Raw genomic sequence first — 10726 nt, 5'->3', positions numbered from 1 at the left:
AAATGGAAATATACTTACCCCTTATGGTAGTTTTGGATGATTACCTGAGCTAATACATATTATATACACATAAAGCCCTTAAGGGGTTTGAGGAAAAAGTATCATGTGGTATAATAGTTATTACTCTTTCTCTTTGATTATTAGGAAATACATTTTTAAGGTAGATTTCAAAAAAATGAAAAAAGGGCAAATGGCTAAACTTGATTCTTCCCATTCAAGGTGAGGTTAAATTGATCAAGATTTCATTTACAAAACTCAAGGTGATTTATTCCCAACAGTACTAGTTCAAAGACAGGAATACATGGGTTGTCTTGGGATGAATTTAGAGAACACTCTAGAAGAGATGGTCAGCCATCTGATGTAATATGATCACCCCCATAGAGCTTTGTTCCTTCTTACTTCTTTGGTGCTGTTACTGTTTTTTTTTTTTTTTTGACATGCAAAGTGGACAGAGAGACAGAGAGAAAGGTCTTCCTTTTGCCGTTGGTTCACTCTCCAATGGTCGCCGCAGCCGGTGCGCTGCTGCCAGTGCACTGCGCTGATCCGATGGCAGGAGCCAGGTACTTCTCCTGGTCTCCCATGGGGTGCAGGGCCCAAGCACTTGGGCCATCCTCCACTGCACTCCCTGGCCACAGCAGAGAGCTGGCCTGGAAGAGGGGCAACCGGGACAGAATCCGGTGCCCCGACCGGGACTAGAACCCGGTGTGCCGGCGCCGCAAGGTGGAGGATTAGCTTAGTGAGCCGCAGCGCCGGCCTTGTTACTGTTAAAAACAGGATTTTCCATTACTCTATTAAATTGGTGAGATTGGATGCTAGAAAACCTCGCCAACAACAGGTCCTGTGACTACTGTAGGTGATGGATTTTTGCAATATGACTGTCTGCAACTTTAATGCTTTGTTTGAAGAAGTCCCTAAATACTTATTGTAAGAAATAGTTTATAAATACCTTAAGGCATTAAAACATCACTAAAACTACTGTCTTTTGGGCACTGAACCCAGATGAAACCTCATAAAAAGTTTGACACACATTTGAAACTAAGAGTTTAGTGTTTTCTCCTTGTTTTAATTTGTGGATTACTGAGCATCTCTAGATTGCAACAATTAAAAAATGGAAATTACACTGCTTTTCTCAATACTTATGTTCTCTTTATCTTGGCTGGTCATATAACTCCTATGGGGATGCCTTCCAAGTCATACCAGTAAATCCTAGTTAGCAAAGCATGTAATTTGCTACAGTGTGAAATTCTGGATTAACAAACACAGGTTTTAAAATTTTTTAAAGTCAATGTAATTGTACATATTTACAGAAAATAGTGTGACATTTCAATGAATGAGTGGAGCCACATTTTTTTTGATAAAATACATAAAAGGTTATTGTGAACTATAGTCACACAATCATGCTGTGTTACTAGGAACCTATTCCTTTGCTTTAACTTTAACTTGGTACCTGATATCTAAAGTCCCTCACCTCCTTGCTGCTCCCCACTCCCAGTCTCTAGTAATAAAACTGTGTGTTTAAATTAAGTTTCTATTTTTTAGTTTCTATATATGAGGGAAAACATGTGACTAGCTTATTTCACTTAACATGATGTTTTCCTTTCATCTATTTTTCTGCAAATGAAAGGATTAATTTTTTATGGCTGATTAATATTCCATTGTCTACATATAACACATTTTAATTTATTCTTCTGATAATGGACACCTTGATTTTTAATTTTTTTGTCCCATTTAAAATTTATTTCACATGATTCTTCTTAGCATGCAGTACACTTTCTTCAGAAATAAAAAAAACACCTTTACTGCCCCATTCACATTATAAATTAATTTACAAATACAGAATTGCTAGAAACAATATTTATAAAAGTCCACATGATTTTTCACATACAAAAATATCCATAGAAACCAATTTTTTCACACATAGTATGGTCATTCCTTTGGTCATTTTTCTGCATACCAATAATGTGATGTCATTTGCACCTCAAAAAGCTGTTAAAAATTTTCCTGTATATTTCAAAATAAAGCATTTTTAAAAAATAATGCTGTGAATCTCCAACAATCATTCACGGGGAAGAGTTAAAGTAACTTTTACAATGTACTTGAATTCCTGTTTCTAAAAAAACTTAAACCCTGAACTAGCAATGCTCACAGCGACTCAGACACATGGTAGGAAAGGCAACTCACAAGACTAATCTTAATGTCCCCAGAAATTCATCTGCATCCTAACAGACCCTAAGATGTCACCCACCAGTGGCTGAGTGGGTCCCGGGTCCCAGGAACTCTGTTGGGACACTGGGAGGTGACTATCAAAATGATTTGAAGACAGCTCTGAGGAGTAAAAGGGAATGCTAAAATAAATAACACCATATATATTCTTCACAAATTTGATCAGATGGTTTACTGCATTAAAAACTAAAAATCCCACTTAAAAGCTGTTTGTTAATAAAACTCTGATAATACTTGGTTGGAAGATGAAATATCCAGGACACAAGCTGGGAGGGCGAGGATGGCAGGCTGAGACGGGAAGCAGGCAGTGGCCACCCCAGCCCCAGCAGTTCTTACAGCGGGGCTGCCTGTGGCTCGGGATGTTGATTTCAACCAGAATCCTTGGTCCAAGGAGAGCTGTGCTCCATTCCTACCCCTTCAACACTTGTGCCTGCCTGAGGAAGCTGGCTTGTTTTCTGGAACTAGAATACACAGGCTCCGAGCTGCTGCCTCTGAAGCCAGACTGCCTGCATCCCATCTTGCCTCCAGCTTCCTGTGTGACCCCAGGCCAGTTTATCTAATATCTCAGGGTTTCACTTCCCTGGGGTGGAAAATGAGGGGGCACCATCACCCCGGACTCCCAAGGCTGCTGTTTAGTGGGTTGACACCTGTCAAGTGTCTACAGCGCTGCTTGGCAGACAGCGTGGCTTCCTGCTGCACTGCTATTAGTAATGACCCTGTACCAGACACCAGGAATGAGCAGAGGTGACCTGTGAACTGGTCCTACGACAGTAGGAGCAAAACTGAATTGAGACAAAGGACACAAAGCTGGGGTTTCCTATTAAAATCCCAGGCAGCTGGCTTTCCTAGAGAAATCAGAGCGTGCCAGCCCCAAACCCCCGACTGCCTCAGCTGCCGGCTGCTGATGGATTCCGCGGCCCCCCGCCCCACAGCTTTACGGGCTAACGTTTTTAAGTCCCCTGCACACCTATGCAACCCTGGCATGCAGTGAGTGATGAACGAGACATGGTCCCTTGCCCTCACAGGGCTCACAGAACACAGGGCCGTATCCAGAGAGACCTGTAGAAGCAGCTCGCAGGGCTACGGGAAGTTATGGACCATACCCCATGTCACTCCCAGCACAGCCAACCGGCCGCACAACCACCCCAGGAGCTTGCCAGGGCTGCAGGACCCACTTGGGCTCTAGCCCAGAGCTGCTGGCTTGGCCCCTGCGGTCTCTCCAGTCTCAGGTGCGCCTAGCAGCCTCAGAGGCACTGCCCTACACCTCGGAGCCCTCGCGCGGGTAGATGAGGCTGTTGACCATGCTGAAGTTGTAGAAGGGACTGCTGAACCGGCTGCTCTGGCCTCCTCCGCTGCCGCCAGGGAAGGGGCTGTAGTAGGAGGGCCGCTGGCCGCTGCTGCTGCTGCCGCCCTGCTCAGCTGCAAAGCATCGGGCGAGGCCTCGGAGATGGAGGTGGCGGGGAAGGGGCCACCGGGGCCAGCTGGGCGCCCTGGAGGCCCAGGTGGCGGCCGCCCGGCATGGCGCGCGGTGTGCTCCCACTGCTGCCGACGCGCAGGGTGCTGAGGCTGCTGAAGAAAGTGTTGAGGCATGGCGTGGAGGTGAGCATGGCCCCCCGGGAGATGAGGCAGTACTCTTGGTGCCCTCGGGAGGCTCCGGGGACTGGGAGGGCCTCAACAGAGAGGGGCTGTCCCCTCGGGCCTCCCGCCCACGCCAGCCCCGGATCCGGAGGAGAGCCCCTCTTCTGATTCTGCTGTCCCTGCAGCCACGGTAGAGGCCTTGCTGGCTTCAGAGCGGCGCTTCTGGCGGAAGTTGCCGTTGTCGAACATTTCCTCACAGTTTGGGTCCAGAGTCCAGTAATTTCCTTTCCCTGGGTCGTCCTCGTCGCGGGGCACCTTCTGGAAGCAGTCGTCGAGCCACAGGTTGTGGCGAATGGAGTTCTGCCAGCCGGCCTTGCTGCGCTGGTAGAAGAGGAAGCTGTCGGCTACGAGCTGGTAGACGTGGCTGAGCGTGAGCTTGCGCTCGGGCGCGCTCTGGATGGCCATGGCGATCAGCGCCGAGTACGAGTAGGGAGGTCGCACCATCTTCATCAAGTCCTCGCGGCTGGCTGCGGTCAGCCAGCCCAGATCTGCCAGAGCGGCGGGCCCCGCGGGAGAGGCGGGCGCGGCGGGCGGCGGCTGCGCGAAAGGCCGCTGCGCGCAGCCGAAGGGGCCGGTGGCGGCCGCGGGCTGCAGGAAGGGCCCGGCCGCGGCGCCGGGGGCGGTGGCGCTGGTGGAGGCGGCGGGGCGCCCAGGAACGCGGCGGCCGTGAAGGAGGGCGAGCCGCCCACACCCGGGCCGTGGAGCCACAGGTAAGGGTTGGCGGCGGCGGCCGGCGGCGCGGTGTAGTGGGCCAGCCCGTAGGGCGTCCTGGCGGTCGGGGGGCGCGCCCGGGGCGGTGGTGGCGGCGGCCGAGGGCAGGCTGGGCTGCGAGTATACGCCGAAGTTGTCCCCGCAGTAGAGGGCCATGTCGGCGGGCGGGTGCGGCGCAGCGGCAGCCAGGGGCGAGCGGGGCTGGTCTCTCGCCGCTCGGACAAGAGCATCCCTTTGGGGGCCAACCCTGCGGCCCCTCCTCAACCCTGGCTCGGCACAGGGCCCCGCAGACCGGTCTCGCGCAGGTCGATTTTTAAATGTTATTTATTGCAGCATTAGTCAGAATACTTATACCTTAGATTTATACAAAGCATAAGGATACGCAAATATGTTTTACATTATCTTGATCAGTAATGATATTTGGTCTAACAGGTAAGAAATTTTTAGGTGAAAATGTGTTACTTTTCTCACTTTAGAAATCTAGAGCATTTGTATGTTCATTGTTTACTATGCAATGAATGGTATAAATTGTCATATTAGCTTTCTCTTCACATTATAAGGTAAGAAAGTAAAAATTATTGCAAGTACAATGTGAAATTTTGTAACAGGGAGTAAGTAGTGCACTGTTTAAAAAATCATCAGATCTTGTAATGCCTATAAGAGGTTTTCAAGATATTCACACAAAATGTATATTATGGATTCAAAATATTTTTAAAATTTTGTTTAAAGTATACACATTTTATATATATACAGAATCAGTAACATAGTGAGACTTTCCACCTTACCCTCACTCCTACTCATGCTCTCACCCTTCTTTCTTCTCCCTCCTCTCTCATTCTTATTTTTCACAAAGATCTATCTTCAGTTAAGTTTATACTCGTAAGATTAACCCTACACTAAGTTCAACAAATAATGTGAAGAAAAAAACATTGTTCCTTTACAGTCAAGATGAGCTGTTCAAAATTATCACATTTCATAGTGTCAATTTCACTCAAATAGATTAGCTTTTAGGTACTCTATTAAGGAGAAATATGGTATTTGTTTGGGCCTGGCTTGTTTCATTAAATATAATGGTTTCCAATTGAATCCATTTTGTTGCAAAAGACAGAATTTCATTTTTTACCATTGTATAGTATTCCATAGTGTGTTTGTGTGTGTCTGTGTGTGTGTGTGCGTGTGTACACACCATAATTTCTTTATCCAGCCTTCACTGATGGACAGCTGGGTTGATTCCAATTTTTAGCTATTGTGAATGGAGCTGCAATAAACTTGTGGGTAGAGATCACTCTTTCATGTGCTGATTTCTTTTCTATTGGGTAAATTCCCAGGAGTGGGATGGCTGGATCATATATGTGAGGTATCTCCATACTTTCTTCCCTAGTAACTGCACCAGTTTACATTCTCACCAACAGTAGACTAGGGTACCTTTCCCCTACATCCTTGCCAGCATTTTTTGTTTGTTGATTTCTGTATAAGAATCATTCTAGCTGGGGTGAGTTGATATCTCATTGTGTTTTTGGTGTGCATTTCCTTGATGGCTAGTGATCCTGAGCATTTTCATGTGTCTGTCACCATTTGAATTTCCTTTTTTGAAAAAGTCGTGTTCAAATCCTTTGCCCATTTCTTAACTGTATTGTTTGTTGTTGAATTTTTTGAACTCTTTATAGGTTCTGGATATTAATCCTTTATCAGTTGCAGAGTTTGCAAATAATTCCTCCCATTCTGTCGATGCCTCTTCACCTTGCTGTTTGTTTTGCAGTGTAGAAGCTTCTCAGTTTGATGTAATCCCATTTGTCAATTTTGGCTTTTATTTCCTGTGCTTCTGGGGTCTTTTCCAAGAAGTCTATGCCAATATCATTGATGTTTTCTAATATTTGATGGTATTAAAGATTCAGGTCTTTGATCAATTTTGAGTGGATTTTTGTGTAAGGTGTAAGATAGATGTCTTGTTTCATAATTCTGCATGTTTAGATCCAGTTTTTCCAGCGCCATTTTTTGAAGAGACTGTCCTTACTCCAGTGACTTATTTTTAGCTCCTTTGTTAAAGATAAGTTGGTTGTAGATGTGTAGGTTAATTTTTGGAGTTTATATTCTGTTCCATTGGCTTATATGTATATTTTTGTGCCAATACCAGGCTGTGTTTTTTACAGGTAGAGTTAGACAGTGAGAGAGACAGAGAGAAAGGTCTCCCTTCCATTGGTTCACTCCCCAAATGGCCCCCATGGCTGGCGTGCTGCACCGATCCGAAGCCAGGAGCCAAGTGCTTCCTCTTGGTGTCCCATGCAGGTGCAGGGCCCAAGCACTTGGGCCATCCTCCACTGCCTTCCCGGGCCGCAGCAGAGAGCTGGACTGAAAGAGGAGCAACTGGGACAGAACCAGTGCCCCAACCAGGACTTGAACCCGGCGTACCAACGCCGCAGGTATAGGGTTAGCCTAGTGAGAGTGGGCATCCTTGTCTTGTTCCGGATCTTAGTGGGAATACCTCCAACTTTTTCCCATTCAATAGGATGCTGGCAGTGGGTTTGTAATAAATTGCCTTGAGCTGAGCCTATCTAAAGCCAGGTACCAGAAGCTTCCCATGTGGAGTGCAGGGACCCAAGGACTTGGGCCATCTTCTGATTTCCCAGGCACATTAGCAGGGAGATGGATCCAAAGTGGAGCAGCTGGGACTCACACTGGAGCCCATGTGGGATGTCAGCACTGCAGGACATAGCTTTACCCACTATACCACAGCACTATCTCCTGAATCCTTCATTTCAATCATTTCAGTTTGATTTCTGTTCAAAATCTCAATCTCAATCTCATGGGAAACTTTTTTCCATGCCATGCATGCAAATCTTTAACTCGTGAATTTACATCTCTTTTCTTCTGAGTAATCCTATGAGTGTTCTTTTGAATTCCTTTTCAGGCATTTTGTCAAACTCTTCATCTTCACATTCTAATAATTAAGGTTTTTTTTTTCACTTTTGGGGTATCATGTTGTCTTCCTTAATCTTATTTCTTCAATTTCCATATATTTAGGCATTTGTGGAAATACTTGTTGGTTTTATCCTATGATAGATTTTTATTTGAACTCTGTTTCTGCGATTTTGTGCAGAATATTTTTCACTGAATATCCAGAGGCATGCTGGGTCTGGCCAGGGAGCTCTGGTCAGCATTCTAGTTTGGGGTGAGTATCCAGTGTGCCTCCTAAGATGTGCATGGTAGATCTCCTCTATTTTCAGAGGGGGAAGGGTATGGTCACCTCTGTTGACATCATCACTCCCTCACCTCCTCTCTTCTAAGGTGATCAAAGCCTAAGTTTAGCCCACAGTAGGTAAAGCACTCACCTGGCCTGCAGCATGAACTGCACAAAGGAACTGTGCAATCTTCAGTGTGAGCATGGATCCCTCTGCCATGTCCTACCCCAGGTATTCAGGGAGCTCTGAGCCTGTGTCACTGGACACAGTGATTGCTCAGAGATTCAGCTACACCCTGAACCCTAACATGCAGTCAGAATTCCTACAGTCACAGCATGCAAGGCTCCCACAGTCATGGGGTGCTGACTCTGCCCTGCAGACCTGTCCCATCCTTGGAGAGAGTAGCCGTGTACCCAGAGTCAACTGCCTGTGTTGCTCCACCTAGGCAGTTCTAACTCCAGAGCCTGTGATATGTTTAGAAGATGGGGCTGCCTCACAGTCTTCTCTGGGTGCTCAGCCCCTGTCAACTTCCCAGCTAGGCTCAAACTAATTGGGGCAAATTGAATTTTCCTTCTTGTAAAATCCCGTGATCACCAATGTGCCCAAGAGCTGCTACAGTTTTGAAAATGGCATCTTCTCACTCCAGCGCTTGGAGCCTTTGTAGGAGAATGGGGATAAAGAAATGTGCTTTTCTTTCACTGGATCAGGTGGGTACCCTGCTTATTTTAGGGTTTGACTTGAAGACAGCATAATCTGCCAGGCTCTCTGTCTTGCAATAGGGCTAGTAAAATGGGCTGCCACAGTTTGTTCTCACCTCACTCTCCAAAGCTGGTGTATGCTCCAGCTCTTGGCTGTGGGGTCATGTGGGGGCTGTGGTGTCCTCACTCATTTCTACATGTCTGCACTTTGCATGCTGTTCCGTGGTATCCCTCTTCCTTCTGTAGAACTTCTACTGCAAATTTCTCTCCAACTCTCCCCTGGGAATGCACTTCCTCTGCCTTTTTTCTATTTTTCCCTCTCAGCTAAAACTGCAAGCTGCAAGGTGTGCAGTGATAGCTTCCTACCTTGGCATGGTAAGATGCTGGCTCATAGCCTGAATCTGGCTGTGCCACATGGCTGGCTGCACCAATGTCTTTGTCTTATCTTGTTTCACAGAGTCTTGGGTTTATTTATCTATTTATTTTTCACTTCTTTGCTGAAAAGTTCCATTAGACCACTTGTAATGCAGTCCTTCCTTTGTTCTTTTCATGCCTTAGAGCAGCTTAAGTAATTGTGGTTATATCCTATTCAGCCATCTTGGAACTTCTTTTAAAGTTATTATAGAGAAAAAAGAAATGTGCAATTATACTGTATTTTCCAATTACTTACAGAATTAACTTTCTTGACTCGTGTGTGTGTGTGTGTGGTTTTGTGCATTTAAAATCATTGTCTGATGTCTCTTACTTTCAGCATGAAGATATTGTTTTAGTGCTTACTATAAGGGGGATCTGCTAGCAATGTATTTTCTCAGCTCATATTTATCTAGGAAGTTGTTTTGCCTCATTTAAAAAATTGAAGCATAAAACTTTCACCTTTGAAGTATACAATAAAGTTATACACATATATATTTGTGGAAATACAATATATAATTTCAGAACATTTTCCTTAGCCTCCTGAAGAAACCCCCCTGCCAAATAGCACTTATTACTGCTGCTTGGAGACTACTTTTTATTTCTGTGTGTTTGCCTATTTTGGATATTTCACATAAGAAGATTCACACAATATGTGGATTTTTGTTTCTTTGTTCACTTAGCATCTTTTCAAGGTTCTTTCATGTTGCATCATGCATCAGTGCTTCTATCTGCATTATGGTAAATAATATTCTATTTATGGATATGCCACAATTTATTTATCCATTCATCAGTAGATTGCTTTTTTATATTTTGATTAATACTATTAAGAATATATATGCAGAGATTGTTATGTATATGTGTTTTCGGTTCTTTTGGGTATGAACCTAGGAGTACAATTTCTGGACCTTATGGTAACTTGATGTTCAAATTTTGATACTCTGCCCAGGTGGTTTCTATAAAAGGTACATTTTTACATTCCCACCAACAATATGTTGTTTCTAAGTTTACTTGAATTTTTTCCCAAAACTTTTTATTGTCTCTTTTCGATTATAGACATCTGGGTACGTATGTAGTGGTATTTATATCATCGTAGATTTGATTATGTCTTATTGCCCTCTGGTTTCCATGGTTTCTGATGAGAAGTCAGCTGTTAACCTTATTCAGGCTGCCTTAAACATGAATCACATTTTCCTTTATTGATTTCAAGATTTTGTTTAGAAATTCTGTTTAGAGATCTTGACTATGATATGCCAATAATAGCTTCTCGCATTTACTTTACATGAAATTCACTGGACTTCTCAGATGTCTGTATTCATGTTTCTCATGAAATTTAGAAATAGTTTAGCTACTATTTATTCAAATGTATTTTCTGTTCCTTCTCTTTTTTCTTTCATTTTTTTTTCACAGGCAGAGTTAGTGAGAGAGAGAGAGAGAGACAGAGAGAAAGGTCTTCCTTCCATTGGGTCACTCCCCAAATGGCCACCACGCCAGTGTGCTGTGTCAATCCAAAGCCAGGAGCCAGGTGCTTCCTCCTGGTCTCCCATGTGGGTGCAGGGCCAAAGCACCTGAGCCATCCTCCACTGCCTTCCCGGGCACAGCAGAGAGCTGGACTGAGGAGGAGCAACTGGGACAGAATCCGGTGCCCCAACTGGGACTAGAACCCGGTGACATTGTGATGATGTTAATTCTTCCAATCCAAAAATGTGGAAGATTTTCCTATTTTTCAGTGTCTTCTTCTGTTTCTTTCCTTAATATTTTGTAATTTTCATTGTAGAGATTTTTCACATCCTTGGTTCAATTTATCCCAAGGTATTTAAATTTTTTGTAGCTATTGTGAGTGGTACTGATCTTACAAGCTCAATT

At 44.7% G+C, this 10726-nt stretch overlaps 1 pseudogene; it reads right to left on the bottom strand.

Annotated features, from left to right (window-relative positions):
* Window positions 1–1729: 1729 nt before the first annotated feature.
* LOC100344296 (forkhead box protein I3-like) lies at window positions 1730–4728 on the bottom strand (annotated as a pseudogene).
* Window positions 4729–10726: the final 5998 nt, after the last annotated feature.

This window comes from Oryctolagus cuniculus, chromosome 7 (assembly GCF_964237555.1).
Source record: "Oryctolagus cuniculus chromosome 7, mOryCun1.1, whole genome shotgun sequence".
Lineage (NCBI taxonomy): Eukaryota > Metazoa > Chordata > Mammalia > Lagomorpha > Leporidae > Oryctolagus > Oryctolagus cuniculus.
The sequence above is the reverse complement of the archived record's forward strand: the minus strand, read 5'-3'. Positions and strand labels throughout refer to the sequence as shown.